The 16820-nt window shown below is 42.0% G+C and overlaps 1 protein-coding gene across 3 annotated transcripts in view; it reads left to right on the forward strand.

Moving 5' to 3' along the window:
- Positions 1–16820, forward strand: part of PHACTR4 (phosphatase and actin regulator 4) — a 130183-nt gene that overhangs the window by 21675 nt on the left and 91688 nt on the right. The gene's annotated exons all lie outside the window — the stretch shown is intronic.

A 16820-nucleotide genomic window follows, 5' to 3' on the forward strand; every position in this document is an offset into this window, starting at 1 on the left:
ACAGTGATATTCATGATCCTCTCACTGTAGAAGCCTAGGCTAATGTGTTAAGTGTCTTAGTTTTTGACAAAAAGGTTTAAAAAGTTAAAAAAAGAAAAAAAAGAAGAAAAGGAAGGAAGGAAGAAAGGAAGGGGTAAGGAAATACGATTATGTATAGTATATAATACTTGATAATGATAATAAATGACTATATTACTGGTTTATGAATTTACTATACTTTTTAATTGTTAGTGTGTATTTCTAACAGGAAGGAAGGAAGGGAGGGAGAAAGGGAGGGAAGGAAAGACAAAGAAGGAAAGAGAAGGAAGGAAGGAGGGAGGGAGGGAGGGAAGGGGAAGGAATCCTCTTGCCTTATCCTGAGTAGCTGGGACAACTGATGTGCCCTAATTAAAAAAGAATTATTTTTATAGAGATGGGATCTTGGCCTAGGCTGGTCTCAAGCTCCTGGCCTCAAGTGATCTTCTTGCCTTGACCTCCAAAAGCTCTAGGGTTACAGGTGTGATCTACCTAACCTGGCTTTTTTTTTTTCTTTTTTGAGACAGAGGTTCATTCTTGTTGCCCAGGCTAGAGTGCAATGGCAAGATCTTGGCTCACCGCAACCTCTGTCTCCTGGATTCAAGCAGTTCTCCTGCCCCAGCCTCCCAAGTAGCTAGGATTGCAGGCACGCCTGGCTAATTTTGTATTTTTAGTAGTCACGAGGTTTCTCCATGTTGGTCAGGCTGGTCTCGAACTCCCGACCTCAGGTGATCCACCCACCTCGGCCTCCAAAAGTGCTGGGATTATAGGCATGAGTCACTGTGCCCGAACCTGGCCATCTTTTAAAACTGTTTTGTGTTTGGGATTTCCTCAAAATGTGAACATACAGTGCCAGAAATAAATACAGCTTCTTTTTTGTGGTTATTGATTTTGTCATGATCAGTGATGGTGATGAATTGCCGTTTCTGAGCTTATGCATGTTTTCTGAAAGTAATGTTCTTTATAACTCACTAGTGTTATTTTCTGAGATAATTTGTATTAGCACTCAATGGTTTTGCTTATCAATAAGCCACACCTCTGTTTTAAAGAGCTGATTCATGCTTCTTAATGGTAACAGAAGTACTATCTTTAACAAAGAGGAGGAAGACAGTTTTTCTTCAAAGGAGAAATTAATTTCATTTTTATGTCTTTACCCTTCAGTAGTATGTTAGATGTTGAATATTTGTGCTTAAAAACAAACTTTTCTTAAGCATAACTTTTTCTTTTGGACAGGCTTTTCCATTTGTAAAACTCCATCCTTACTAAGAACATGATTGTAAATCTCTGTATACTGTTTCATTTTCTTTGTGATAGGCAAAAACAATTGAAGGTCTTTATTAACTGCTTTTATGTGTAGCTACTAAATTTCTTTGCTAAGTAGTAACAAAAATAGTTTAGAAATAGCAAAGGAAGTTATTTTAGGGAAATGTAGAGATTTTCTATGCTTCCAGATTTCCAGAGAAAAGGGTGAATTGGTGACAGATAATAAAGATGCATGTAGATTACAGTATTTACTCCTTATCTTAACTTAGTAGCATCTGAAGGTCATTCTAGAAGAATAGATGATACCTCATTACTTTCTTAAATTTTCTCTAGTGATGTGCTTTTTTTTTTTTTTTTTTAGACAGTTTTGTACTTGCTGTCAAGGCTGGAGTGTGCAATGGCACAATCTCAGCTCACTGCAACCTCCACCTCCTGGGTTCAAGTGATTCTCCTGCCTCAGCCTCCTGAGTAGCTGAAATTACAGGCGTGTGCCACCACACCCAGCTAATTTTTTTTTTTTTAATAGAGACAGGGTTTCACCATGTTGGCCAGGCTGGTCTCAAACTCCTGACCTCAGGTAATTCACCCACCTTGGCCTCCCAAAGTGCTGGGATTACAGGTGTGAGCCACCGCGCCTGGCCATGATGTGCTTTTATTTATTTATTTATTTTTTTATTTTTTTGAGACAGAGTTTCGCTCTTGTTACCCAGGTTGGAGTGCAGTGGCGCAATCTCGGCTCACCGCAACCTCCGTCTCCTGGGCTCAAGCAATTCTCATGCCTCAGCCTCCCGAGTAGCTGGGACTGCAGGCGTGCGCCACCATGCCCAGCTAATTTTTGTATTTTTAGTAGAGATGGGGTTTCATCATGTTGACCAGGATGGTCTTGATCTCTTGACCTCGTGATCCACCCGTCTCGGCCTCCCAAAGTGCTGGGATTATAGGCGTGAGCCACCGCGCCCGGCCCCATGATGTGCTTTTAAATCAAGTCCAAGGAAATGTGGAAATAACACTTTAGTTGTTCTTTCTCTGCCCATATAAATTTAGGTTTCATTATTGTGATGGTGTTTTTAGACATTGCGTATTTTGATCAGACTTAGAATCATGATAGAATCAAAATCTGCCTTTTTTGTTTTAGAACTGAAATTGAGGAATAGGGTGAGCTTTAAGCATGCCCTGCCCACTATATGCCAGGCACAGCCCATTTCTTACTGTTTTATTTTATAACAAATGCCATTTCATGAGATTATCATTGAAGATGAGTATTATTAATTCCACTTGAATCCACAAAGACAAGAAGATTAAATTATTCTGCAATATTATCTTTTGTGACCAAAATCAGTAACTAGTTTGTGTGTGATTAATATTTGAAACTAACTTGTGCTGATTTGTCCAATGAAAGATCATGTAAGTTCTCTTAACCAGTAAACTTTTATTTCTGATTTTTGCCTGACTTGTTAAGCTTTCTCAGGAGGGAGAAGGTTATTTTGAAGAACACGGATCTAGCGTTACAGCAATTGCCCAGAAAGGAATAGAAAAGGCAGAAAATTATTTCATACTTGATGGTTTCCATCTTAGTAAATTCATTTATATCTGTTTGTACAACCTGAGACTATCCTGGACATTCAAAATGAAACAAGGAATGAAGCTATTATTAGGGTAGTTGAGAAAAAAATAATTTTTGCTTTTAATATCAAGTTTCTACCATATATAGTACATGCTTCTGTGTTGCTTTCACTAATTTGATCTAGCCACAGTTACCAAGTTGAGGAATTGATACATTTGAAGAGTTGTGTTAAAGCTGGGAAGAGGATAGTATATTTTAGAATTCTCATATACCTATGTTGACACCACTAAGGCTGTGGCTACCATTAGCAACCATTAGCAGCATTAAATATCTTTTGGTTAAACCCCAGATCAAAGCTTCTAGTATTACAGAATATAATTCTAATAAAAATTCCAGGCTGAACACAGTGGCACAAGCCTATAACCCAGCACTTTAAGAGACCAAGACAGGCAGATTGCTTGAGCCCAGGATTTTGAGAACAGCCTGGGCAACATGGTAAAACCCCGTCTCTACAAAAAATACAAAAATTAGCCAGGTTTGGTGGTGTGCTCCTATAGTTCCAGCTGCTTAGGAGGCTAAGATGGGAAGATCACCTGAGCCTCACTTGAGGTTGAGGCTGTAGTGAGCCACGATTGTGCCACTGCACTCCAGCCCGGGTGACAGAGTAGACCCTGTCTCAAAAAATAAAATAGACCAGGCACAGTGGCTCTTGCCTGTAATCCCAGCACTTTAGGAGGCTGAGGCAGGCAGATCACTTGAGGTCAGGAGTTCGAGACCAGACTGGCCAACATGGTGAAACCCCGTCCCTACTAAAAATACAAACCTTAGCTGGGCATGGTGGCATACACCTGTAGTCCCAGCTACTCTGGGGGCTAAGTTGGAAAAATTGCTTGAACCCAGGAGGCGGAGACAGGGTCCGCGCCACTGCACTCCAGCTTGAGTGACAGAGCAAGACCGAGTCTCAAAAAAAAATAATAATTAATTTAATTTAGTACTGATTTTCAAAAAGAAGCACTTTTGAGGCAGTAGTTTTATAAGATCTCAAGTATGTATGTTTCGTATCAATCCTACTGGTTCTGTTTCTGAGAAGAACCCTGACTAATACAGAAGGTATTCTGGAAGACATGTTAGCCAAGCTTGAGATTTAAAGGAATTAGCTATGTAAAGAGGTAGAAAAAAAGAGTTTGTTTTTGTTTGTTTGTTTGAGACAGAGTCTGCCTCTGTTGCCCAGGCTGGAGTACAGTGGCACAATCTCAGCTCACTGCAACCTCCACCTCCCTGCTTCAGGCAATTACCCTGCCTCAGCCTCCCGAGTAACTGGGACTACACATGCTCACACCACCACACCCAGCTAATTTTTTTGTATTTTTAGTAGAGATGGGGTTTCACTATGTTGGCCAGACTGGTCTCGAACTCCTGGCCTCAGGTGATCTGCTTGCCTTGACCTCCCAAAGTGCTGGGATTACAGGCGTGAGCCATCCAGCCTGGCCGGAAAGAGAGTTTTTAAAGGTAGAGGGAACAGCATGTGCAAAGGCTTAGGTGAGAAGGAATATGATTCATTTAGGAGATGGGACATCATTTGGTTTGGGTAACATAATAGGCAACGTAGAAAACTGGCAGGGGATGAGGTCAGGAAGGTAAACAGGCTGGATCACACAGGATTCTATAAATCAAGTTAGGACTTTGAATTTTATCTTGGGCAACTTTGTCTTGGGCAATGAAAGATTACATAGAGAGCAGGGGGATGTTGTGATGAGGTTTTTGCTCTAGAACACGGTTTCTTAATCCAAGTAATGCTTTTTAAAGGAAAATTTTTATTGTTAATCCTCAGTATTGGCTTCAAATATTTTTATTATACTGTTAATATTACAAACATAAATATAGGTATAAACTGGTTGAGTGTGCTGACTGATTCCTATAATCCCAGCACTTCGGGAGGCCTAGGTAGGTGGATTGCTTGAGATCAGCCTGGGCAATATGACAAAACTCTATCTTTACAAAAAAATAGAAAAATTAGCTGGGTGTGGTGGCATGCACCTATAGTCTATAGTCCCAGCTACTTGGGAGGCTGAAAGGTGGGAGGATCACTGGAACCCAGGAAGTGGAGGTTGCAGTGAGCTGTGATCATGGCACTGTACTCTCGCCTGGCAACAGAGCCAGACCCTTTCTCAAAAAAAAAAAAAAATGTAGGTATAAACTCAGCTCTTGACTATAAAACTAACAAGGATTCAAATTTTAATATAACAATTATAAAGTGTTAAAATTACTATTAATATGACAAATAGGCCAGGCACAGTGGCTCATGCCTGTAATCCCAGAACTTTGGGAGGCCAAGGCAGGTGGATCACCAGAGGTCAGGAGTTCAACACCAGTCTGGCCAACATGGTAAAACTCAGTCTCTGCTAAAAATACAAAAATTAGCCAGGCATGGTGATGGGTGCCTGTAATCCCAGCTACTTGGGAGGCTGAGGCAGGAGAATCACTTGAACCTGGGAGATGGAGGTTGCAGTGAGTCAAGATTGCACCACTGCACTCCAGCCTGGGCAACAGCGCAAGACTGCATCCCAAAAAAAAAAAAAAAGATGAATAATTTTGTGTTGAAATGAAATTTCTGCTGTATAGAATTCCTTTTTGAGTTTAGTATGTCTCTACTATTAAGTGATATGGGATGATTTCTTTCTTTTACCACTTTTCAATATTCACATGCTGGGAAACTTGTTCCTTTGAGGTTATTTTGTTTTCTCATGGTTCAAATATATCATGGATACTTACCTAATTCCATTCTTCTTAATTTCTCGTTGGTCTCGGATGATGTAGTACTGTTCGGTGCTAGTGTTCATTTATTTATTCAGTAAGTATTTTTTTAATACCTAGTGTATGAAAATTCCAAATGCAGGGATATAGTGGTGAGCAGAACAGATAAAAGTATCTAATGATACTTTCTAGATTGGGAGTGACACAATAAGAAATTAGGTAAGCATATCTATAGATAAACTACAGATAGTATACCATCAGATAGTGATACGTTAAAAATAAAAATAAAACAGGGTAAATGGATAGAATGTGATGAAAAGGGATGTGCTGTTTTAGACAGGGTTGCCAAGGAAAGGCTCCTCTGAGGCAGTCACGTTTGAGTGACTTGAAATAATGGAGCAAATCATGCAGTTTCTGGGAAAAGAGTGTTCCAGGCTGACTGAACATCAACTGCAAACCTGAGGGAAAGAATGTGCTTGTTATATTACAGAAACAATAGTATGCTCCATATGGCTGTAACAGAGTGAGCAAGAGAAGTAGGAAATGTGAAGTTAGTGGAGTAGACAGGCACCAGGACATGTAGGATCTTATAGGCCATGGTAAGAAATCTGGAATTGCCTGGTGTGATGGCTCACACCTGTAATCCCAGCACTTTGGAAGGCTGAGGTGGGCCAATCACTTGAGGTCAGGAGTTTGCGACCAGTCTGGCCAACATGGTGAAACCCCATCTCTTCTAAAAATAGAAAAATTAGCCAGGCGTCTTGGCGCGTGCCAGTATGTAATCCCAGCTGCTCGGGAGGCTGAGGCAGGAGAATTGCTTGAATCCAGGAGTCAGAGGTTGCAGTGAGCTGAGATTGTGCCACTACACTCCAGCCTGGGTGACAGAGCAAGCCTCTATCTCAATTTAAAAAAAAGAAAGAGAAATCTAGAGTTAATTTCAAATGTAATAGTGTAGCCAGCTTAAGTCTGGCTGCTTGCCACTCAGAGGCCGAAGAAAAGAGAAGCCAGGTGCGGTTTAAGGAAAGCAGTTTTATTAATCAAATGCTAGCAGTTGGGGAATAGCCAGGCTCATGCCTTCAAAAGACAATTCCAACTTTTTGGGCTGAGTGAAGAGTTTTTTTTTTTTTGAGATGGCATCTCATTCTGTCTCCCAGGCTGGAATGCAGTGGTGTGATCTCAGCTCACTGTAACCTCCACCTCCCAGGTTCAAGTGATTCTCCTGCCTCAGCCTCCCAAGTAGCTAGGACTGCAGGTGGGTGCCACCACACTCTGCTAATTTTTGTAGTTTTAGTAGAGACGGGGGTTTCCCCATGTTGGCCAGTCTGGTTTCGAACTCCTGACCTCAGGTGATCACCCACCTCATCCTCCCACAGTGTTGGGATTACAGGCATCAGCCACTGCACCCAGCCTGAGTAAAGGGTTTTAAGAAGGCAAAGATGTGGGAAATACGTGATAGTGGTGCAGGAGTGGTAGGCCTTCAAATCTTGTTCCCATAGCTGTCTTGAGTAATTGCCTGTCTGGAGTTCTGGTTTGCATCATCCTTTGGCCCAGTAGTGGTTGGCCAACTGTTCATAACTCCTCTTAGGTGGGAGGATTCTGCTACTGGCTCTCTCTGCCTGGTTTGTTTCAAAATTGGCCCCTGGAATTTCTAAGCAAGAACATAATTAAATAAGTGAGCATTGTTCATGGAAGTACCTGGTAGGAAAGGGAAACAAAGAGTTTCAAAGTTATATTTCAAAGACTAAAAGCAAGAAAGGAAAAAAAGTTTTAAAATGCATTTTGAGGTTGGGATACTTGATTACAATAGGGATATATGACCTCTTTTAGTTTTTTTATTCTTTTTTTTTTTAGTTGGATTCTTTGTTGCCCAGGCTGGAGTGCAACAGAGTAAAGTGCAACAGAGTGGGGTGATCTTGGCTCACTGCAACCTCCACCTCCTGGATTGAAGCCATTTTCCTACCTCAGCCTCCCAAGTAGCTGGGATTACAGGTAGCCGCCACCACGCCTGGCTAAGTTTTGTATTTGTAGTAGACGGGGTTTCACCATGTTGGCCAGGCTGGTTTTGAACTCTGGACCTCAGTTGATCTGCCCGTCTTGGCCTCCCAAAGTGCTGAGATTACAGGTGTGAGCCACCCCACCCATTTTTGTTTTGTTTTGTTTTAAATAGTGACAAGGTCTTGCTTTGTTGCCCATGCTGTAGTGCCATGGTGCAACCATAGCTCATTGTAACCTCGAACTTCTGGGCTCAAGCTGTCCTCCCACCTCAGAGTAGCTAGGACTACAGGCACTTATCACTGTGCCCATCTAATTTTTAATATTTTTTTTTTTTTTTTTTTTTGTAGAGACAGGGATTTTACTATGTTGCCCAGGCTGGTCTTGAACTCTTCGCCTCAAGTGATCCTCCCACCTCAGTATCCCAAAGCACTGGGATTATAGCCATCAGCCACTGTATCTGACCCTACTTTACTTTTTGAAAAGATCACCCAGGCCAGTCTGAGGATAACAATATAGGAGTCTGAGTAGAAGGGAGGTTGTTTAGGGGATGATTATACTATTCTAGCAAGAGATGATGATGACTTGGACTAGGGTGAAAAGTGGTTAAATTATGGATATATTTTGGAAGTGGAGGCAGTAAGATTTGGTAATGATTTAATTGTAGCTGTGAGGGAGAGAAGAGTCAAGGATGATACCTTGTTCAGCAACTAGAAAACTTAAACTTTAGCCGTTTTACTGAAGTAATGATATAAAATAGCAGCTAAAGCAGATGCCAGCTGTTTTTCAAAGTGCTTTACATCTATTGCCCTACTCATGATTTGGGAATACTGGGGGAGGAACAATTTGGGAGTAGGAAATCAAGAGTTTGTTCTTTAAAACAGTATGTTTGTGAAACTTGCTAGATTTCCAAATAGAGTATTGAGTATGTTGTAGATATATCAGTCTCATGAAGTTCAGGGGAGAGGTTCAGCCTGGAAATAAGAATTTGTTTATATCATCAGTGTATATAGTGGGTATTAAAAATGGTAGAACTAGACTGGGCATATTGGCCTATGTATGTAATCTCAACACTTTGGAAGGTCAAGATGGGAGGTCAGGAATTTGAGACCAGCCTAGACAACATATTGAGACCCTGTCTCACAAAAATTTTTTAAAATTTAGGCTGGGCACAGTGGCTCACACCTGTAATCGCAGCACTTTGTAAGGCCGAGGCGGGCAGATTGCCTGAGGTCAGGAATTCAAGACCTGCCTGGCCAACATAGTGAAACACTGTCTCTAGTAAAAATACAAAAATTAGCTGGGCATGGTAGTGGGCACCTGTAATCCCAGCTACTCAGGGGGCTGAGGCAGGAGAATCGCTTGAACCCGGGAGGCGGAGGTTACAGTGAGCCAAGATCACACCATTGCACTCCAACCTGGGCAACAAGAGTAAAACTTCACCTCAAGAAAAATGAAATTAAAAATTTTAAAAATTAGAGTGGGTGGTGTGTGCCTGTAGTCCTAGCTACTCAGGGGGCTGAGGTGGGAGGATCAGTTGAGCTCAGTAGTTAACAGCTGCAGCGAGCTTTGATTGTGCTGCTGCACTCCAGCCTGGGTGACAGAGTGAGACCCTGTCCCCCCCCAAAAAAAAAAATTGTAGGACTGGATGAACTGACTAGTCAGGGTTCATTTCGAGGGGGAGGGGTTGATTACTGCTTCTCTAGGAGGGTTTTAGAAAGTTAGCAGGCTAATTTTGGACATCCTAATTACTGGGGAGGTTGTGGGCATTTAATGGGCTGGAGTGAGGGTTACTAAGTAAGGGTTGCTAAATGTCCTGCAGTGTATGGGACAAAACACAATAAAAGAGCTATTTCTTCCACATGCCCATTATATTCTAGGTGTAAAGATAGCAAGTAGAAGAGATTTAAGGACCATATCCTGGGGCTCTGCAACACATAGAGGTCAGGAAGAGGAGATTTCTGCCAAAGAGACTACCTTAGTTGACATAGGAAAACAAAGACCGGGAGGTTCATAGATCCCAGTTTAGTGAACACTTAACAGTTACTGGGCCTGTGAAACATAGATTAGAGGGGAACAGTTCAGAGGAAGTGAGAATATTTTGGATTCTATTGTGTCTTTAGGCAATGAAGATGAAGACAAGGATCTAAGATATGTTTTGGAAATCACTCATGGAATATAGGTTGAGACTTCTCATTTGGTCAGTTAGGTGGATGGTGAAAGCTGCAGGAAGAGGAAGGAGTAAGGTTAAGTAGAAGGTAGATAATGAGTTGTGCATGTTGAACATAGGTTTGTAGATACCTAAGTGGAGATGTCGAGTGAGTTGGACATGTGAATTTAGATCTCATGCATTGAAAAAATAGTTACTGAGCACTTGCTATTTTATAGGAACTCCTATTTTAAGTGTTGGAGATACAGCAGTGGATGAAAACAGCCAAAATGCCTGTCCTGAAAGAGCTTATATTTTAGTGAGAAGAGATGATAAAATTAAAAAGTAAATATGTAGTATATTAGAATAAGTGCTTTGAGAAATAGAAACCTGGAAAAAGAGATAAAGCCGGGGTGAAGTGGTCTTGGTGATTGCAGTTTAAAGTAGGGTGATGAGGAAGGCTTAACTGAGAAGGTAACATTTGAGCAAAGACCTAAAAGAATTGAGAAATGAATATGGGGGGGAAGGATATTCCAGTGCAGAGGGCCTCAGCATGCCTGGCACATCGAAGGAGCAGCAAGGAGGTTCATCTGCCTGGAGTTTAGTGAGGAAAGAGGAGAGTACTTGAACATGATGGGAGTATGTGACCTTTGTCTTAGGGCATTAGAAGCTGTTGAAAGGACTTTGGCTTTTACCTTGAGCTTCTGAGAGCGATCTGGATTGAAAATATGTATACGTTTGAGCATCATCTGTTTACTGGTGGTTACAGAGGCCATAGGAATATTTCTGTCTTGCACAGGCATCCAGTTAGTAGAGATACAAAGTAGGCTTCTCCTCTGCAAAAACTACACAGGATTTTTCTAGCAAGACATCCTTCTGTTTGTGATTCTGTAAGAACAGGGGTATTTTGTTAATGGAAACTTTCCATCACAAACGTAGGATCATCCCCTAGGATTGATATTATAAGAACATTAATAAAAAAAAGTAAATGAATACTGTGGGTTTTGAAGAGTTCAGTGTAATCTAATAGAGAAATTAGAGGTTTATAAGAGTCCCTTGGAACATGTCAGAGGACCATGTGGTATTGGAAAATTGTGATCTGTGATTTAGATAGCTTAATATTATAATGGGAAAGTATCAGATGTCTGGCAAACTGTTAGCAAAGTCCTATGCTTAAAGGGGTACTGTCCTAGATTGGGTTCTCTTTGAGGCAGACTCTGATAGTTCAGCCTGAAGAATGTTTATTAGGAAGTGCTCTTGGGATCAACACCCATGGAAGGAAGGGGACAGGAGCATCAGTATTTGGGCAGAGGGAGAAGTCAAGCAGCAATAGAGATCCAACAGGAGCCTTAGTGGACCCTACAGGGGCTCTGGAGCTAAAATGACCTATTAGAGTTGTCTTATGTGTGCTGTAACGGCTGGGGTTACACCCTGGTCTTGATTGGATGTGGAGCCCTGAGAAGGAGTCAGGGCTCCTTCTTGAGTCAGCTCTTCATATCTGAGGCAATTCCTGAAGGGATTGACAGTTGTAGGCTGTCTGCCAGCAGCAGTCCCATTATTCCTTAATGGGGGATCCAGCCAGTACAACAGCATGCTACCACAGTATATACCCTGGTGTTGCTCAGATCTACTACTTTAAAAAAAAAAGTATTTTTGAGATATAATTTAAACTCTATGCAATTTACAGTTACTTTACAGTTTAAAGTACACAACTCAATGGCTTTTAATATATTTGCAAGTTGTACAACCATCACTCTAACCAATTTTAGAACACTTTACCCCCAAGAAAACTCTGTTCCCCTTAGCTGTCACTCTCTAATCTCCTCCCCATGCACCCCTGACATAGGCTACTGCAACTTTCTGTCTCTATAGACTTACCTATTATGGACATTTCATGTAAGTGGAATCATACACTGTGTGGCCCTTTGTGATTAGCCTCTTTCATTTAGTGTGTTTTAAACATTTATCCATGTTATAACATGTGTCAATACTTCATTTCTTTTTATTGCTGAATGTTCCATTGTATTCATTTTGTTTATCCAGTGATCAGTGGATAAACATTGGTTTTCGCTTTTTAGCTATTATGAATAATGCTGCTGTGAACATTTGTGTACAAGTTTTTCATTTGTTTGTTTTTGAGACTGAGTCTTACTCTGTCCCCAGGCTGAAGTACAGTGGTGCCGTCTTGGATCACTGCAACCTCTGCCTCCTGGGTTCAAGTGATTTTCCTGCCTCAGCCTCCTGAGTAGGTAGGATTACAGGCGCGTGCCACCACGCCTGAGCAATTTTTGTATTTTTTGTAGAGATGGGGTTTCACCATGTTGGATAGGCTGGTCTTGAACTCCTGACCTCAAGTGATCTACCCGCCTTGGCCTCCCAAAGTGCTGGGATTACAGGCATGAGCCACTGCGCCGGGTTTGTGTACAAGGTTTTGTATGGACGTATGTTTTTATTTCTCTTGGATATATACCTAGGAGTAGATCATATGGTAAACTCTATGTTTTACTGTTTGGAGAACTGTTACTCTTCCTCTGCTACATCATTTTACATTCTCACCAGCAGTGTATTAAGGCTCCAGTTTCTCTACATCTTGCCTAATACTCGTTATTTATTTATTTAACTTTTATTGTAGGTTCAGGAGTATACATCCAGGTTTGTTATATAGGTAAACTGTGTGTCACAGGGGTTTGGTGTACAGATAATTTAGTCACCCCAGTAATAACCATAGTACCTGATAGGTATTTTTTCTGATCCTCTCACCCTCCATCATCAAGCAGGCCCCAGTGTCTGTTGTTCCCCTCCTAGTATCCATGTGTTTTTGGTTTAGCTCTCAACACTTGTTATTATCTATCTTATTTATTATAGCCATCATAATGGATGTGAAGTGTTATCTCCTTATGAAATTGATTTGCATTTCCCACAGGGCTAAAGATGTTGAAGATCTTTTAATGTGCCTATTGACTGTACATCTTCTATTATGAAATGTTTGTATGCATCCTTTGCCCATTTTTAAGTTGGGTTATCTTTTTGTTGAGTTAGTGTTCTTTATATATTCTAGATATAGTTTCCTTATCAGATAGATGATTTGCAAAAATTTCCTCCCATTCTGTGGGTTGCCTTATCACTTTTTTGATGGTTTTTTTTTTGTTTTTTTTTTTTAAGACCAAGTCTTACTCTGTTGCCCAGGCTGTAGCTCAGTGGCATGGTCTCGGCTCACTGCAACCTCCACCTCCCAGGTTCAAGCGATTCTCATACCTGAGCTTCCTGAATAGCTGGGACTACAGGTGCAGGCCACCATGTCCAGCTAATTTTTGTATTTTTGGTAGAGATAGGGATTCACCATGTTGCCCAGGCTGATCTCAAACTCCTGACCTCAGGTGATCCATTCACCTCGGCCTCCCAAAGTGCTGGGATTACAGGCATGAACCACCTCACTCGGCCCCAAGAATGTCTATTTCTTTTTTTTTTTTTTCTTTGTTTTTTAAGAATGTCTATTTCAATTTAACATTCAGTGACCAGGGAATGACCACCAGGAGGGTCCACAAACTTAGGAAATCCACTATGAGCTGGATCTTGGCCAGGATCCCATTTATTTCATGATCCTTATAAGCCCATGATGACACTTCAGACTCCAGTATCAGTGCCAAGTTGTCTGTCCTCAAAACATGAAAGTGTTCCCCTTTCCTTAGTTTATAGTTACCTGAGTAAATAGCCATAGGAAGAGCAACTACATAATTTGCATGCTCACTACACCTGGATTGGGAGTGGGCAAGAGGTCCCTTTGGAATTGCCCACCAAAGCACTGTGGCACTGCTAACCCACAAAGGGAAGGAATGGGGCCAGAGGGTGTGCAGTGGTTGGCCAAGAGCCCTTCCTGGGGAGATAGCAGAAGTCAGACCTTATGTGGGCTGAGGCACCAGCCCCCAAACACATGCTTCATTTTCCCATCAGACTTACAGAATTTATAGATATAAGAATTTCAAGATGGTGACTGCAGAGTGTTAAACTCCAGGTGCAGAGACATTCTAAGCACCAGAATCCCTGAGACTTATAATGTTTAAGTCTCTCAGTCCCACAGATTTGTCAGGGAATTGTTATACTTTGGTGTTGCAGGTTCCTTTCCCCTAAGTACCTGGCCTCCTTCAATCAATGGGTTTAGGATATGAAGTAGACTGAAGTATAGAAACTGGACATGGAATCTTGATTTTTTTATTGGCATGACTGCCCTCAGAATCCTGATCTTTTAACTTTCATTTATTTTGATGTTACAAATAGAGTAGTGCTCTTATAGGCTGCTCATCTGTTTTGCCTCCAGTGACATCATGTTCTATTAGCTCTCTCCATAAATCTGTGAGTCATGTTTCTTTGATTGCCAGTCTGATTTTGGTGATCCTTATGGTAACTGTATCCACCTGAAGTACCATGACTTGGTCTCCTTTCAGGGTCCTGTGATGGCTATTGTATTGCTATCAGTGAGCCTAGATTTTTTTTTTTTTTTTAGATAGTCTCACTTTGTTGCCCAGGCTACAGGACAGTGGCATGATCTTGGCTCACTGCAACCTCTGCCTCCCAGGTTCAAGTGATTCTCATGCCTCGGCCACCCAACTAGCTGGGATTGCAGTCGTGCACCACCACACCTGGTTAATTTTTGTATTTTCGGTAAAGACAGGGTTTCACCATGATGGCCAGGCTGGTCTTGAATTCTTGGCCTCATGTGATCCGCCTGCTTTGGCCTCCCAAAATGCTGGGATTACAGGTGTGAGCCACCAAGCCTGGCCTGAGCTTAGTTTTATAACAACCTTTCCTGTGAAGGAAAACAACTAGTGAACTTCTTAATGATGCCAGTACCCCCTCACCAGCACATTCCTTATGGCACCCTCCCATCCTGTCCAAGGAACGTAATCATTTGATGGGTTTTATGCCCAGATGTAATGCATCATTGTCAGCATGCCTACTTCACTAAGCCTTTTAATCCCTTCCTCCTCTGTCTGCCACTGCAGTCTTATACTGCAACTTTACTTAGCATGGGACATTGTACACTTCCAGCATCTAGAAACCATCCCAGTAGTAAGTTCACACCATATCCTGGGTTTTTTGGCAGGGTGTTGAATCCTCTATCTCTAAAGAGGGTTGATAACCTCTCCCTTCTCGATCTTATATTCTGTTCAAGTGCTTATTTGTTCAAGGACCCTCAGAATTTGGTCACATGTGTACTTCTCTGGATGTTTCCAGTACATGCTGGATAGGTCTTGCAGTTACAGTTCCTTTCTGACCTTCCAGGCCCAGCACATCTGTACTGGTTTGTGCTGTGACCCACTTACTGCAAGTTAAAGGCCTGCTAAGAGGAGTGGTCATTAGATAGGAGGCAATGGTGGCTGATCCTGAGGGGGCATTGTTTTTTGGGGAGTAGGATGAGGAGGCCTCTGCATTATCATTCTGCAAGAGAAGGGCATTAGTTCTTAAAGGGTGAGTGGGCTCCTTTTGCAGTCTTGGGGTTAAACAGTATCTGGGCATTTGAGATTTTTGGAGGGGCATCAACTCAGATGTCTTCATCCCATGTATTAGGCCCTGAAATTGATATAATATACCTCCCTTGGCTGCATCAACTTTCTTTGGAGTTGAGCTACTATGATGATTACCTCCTGGGCCTAGTCTTCAACTGTTTTGTCCTCTTGCTGCAAGAGGAAAGAGCCTCCTTATAAGTTACCAATGAGGCCCTGTGACATTCACCATTGGCTGTTAGTCTCTCTCTTTTTCTAGGGCACCAATTGAATTTAGCAATAGCCATTCAACCCCATTGTCATTATAGTTCTCTCCTTACTATTTGTCTTAGTCCATTTTGTGTTACTATAACAATACTATAGACTGGGTAATTTATAAAGAAAATAAATGTATTTCTTACAGTTTTAAAGGCTAAGAAGTCTAAGGTCTATGGGTCCTCCATGTGGCAAGGGCCTTCTTGCAGTGTCAACCAATGGCAGAAGGGCAAGAGAGCTCAAGAGAACAAGGGGATGCTGAACTTGCTTTTATAACAGGCCCACTGTCCTGATAATTTAATCCACTCATGAGGGTAGAGCCTAATCACTTGTTAATAGTCCCATCTCCCTCTCCCCCACTGCCCCCCAGGGATTTGGTCTGTCACCCAGGCTGGAGTGCAGTAGTACAATCATGGCTCACTGTGGCCTCAAACTTCTGGGCTCAAGAGATTCTCCTGCCTCAGGCTCCCAAGCAGCTAGAACTACAGGCATGTGCCACCACTCCTGGCTTCTTTAAAAAAGTTTTTGTAGGGATGGAATCTTGTTATGTTGCCCAGGCTGGTCTCAAACTCCTGGGCTCAAACAATCCTCCTGCCTCAGCAGTCCCATCTCTTAATACCATCACCATGGCAATTCAATTTCGGCACAAGACTGGGCATGATGGCTCACACCTGTAATCCCAGCACATTGGGAGGCCAAGGCAGGAGGATTGCTTGAGCTCAGGAATTCAAGACCAGCTGGGCAACATAGTGAGATACCATCCCTACGACAAATTTTTTTAAATTAGCCGGCTGTGGTTTCATGCACCTGTAGTTCCAGCTTCTCAAGAGATTGAGGTTGGAGGATCACTTGACTCCAGGAGGTTGAGACTGCAGGGAGCCATGATTGTGCCACTGTGCTCCAGCCTGGGTAACAGAGTGAGACCCTGTCTGGAAAAAAAAAATTCAACGTGAGTTTTGGAGGGACATTCAAACCATAGCACTCTTCAAGTACCTGACACATCTAATCAACTAGATAGATAGCATGGAAGTTTAAGAACTGGACCAGGACCTTATGCCAGAAATTATCCATGTTACACCTACCACCAGCAGTAGGATCCTCATTGCTCTCTAGTATGCTAGTGATTCAACTCTGTAACCACATCTTGCTCCCAAGTTTCTCTAGTCATTCCTGGCACCAACTGCCAGTATGTTGTGATCTATAAAAGCAGGCTCTGAATTGGAGTTTAGTATTTAGACTGTTAGGGAATGACGTTAGGATAAAAACCATGAGAGGAGTAGGAAGCTGGATAGGGCAGATTTGACACTTGTCTTGATTAGGAGTGCAG

This window comes from Aotus nancymaae, unplaced genomic scaffold, assembly GCF_030222135.1.
Source record: "Aotus nancymaae isolate 86718 unplaced genomic scaffold, 86718_ANA_hifiasm-v0.15.2.pri h1tg000053l, whole genome shotgun sequence".
Taxonomy (NCBI): Eukaryota; Metazoa; Chordata; class Mammalia; order Primates; family Aotidae; genus Aotus; species Aotus nancymaae.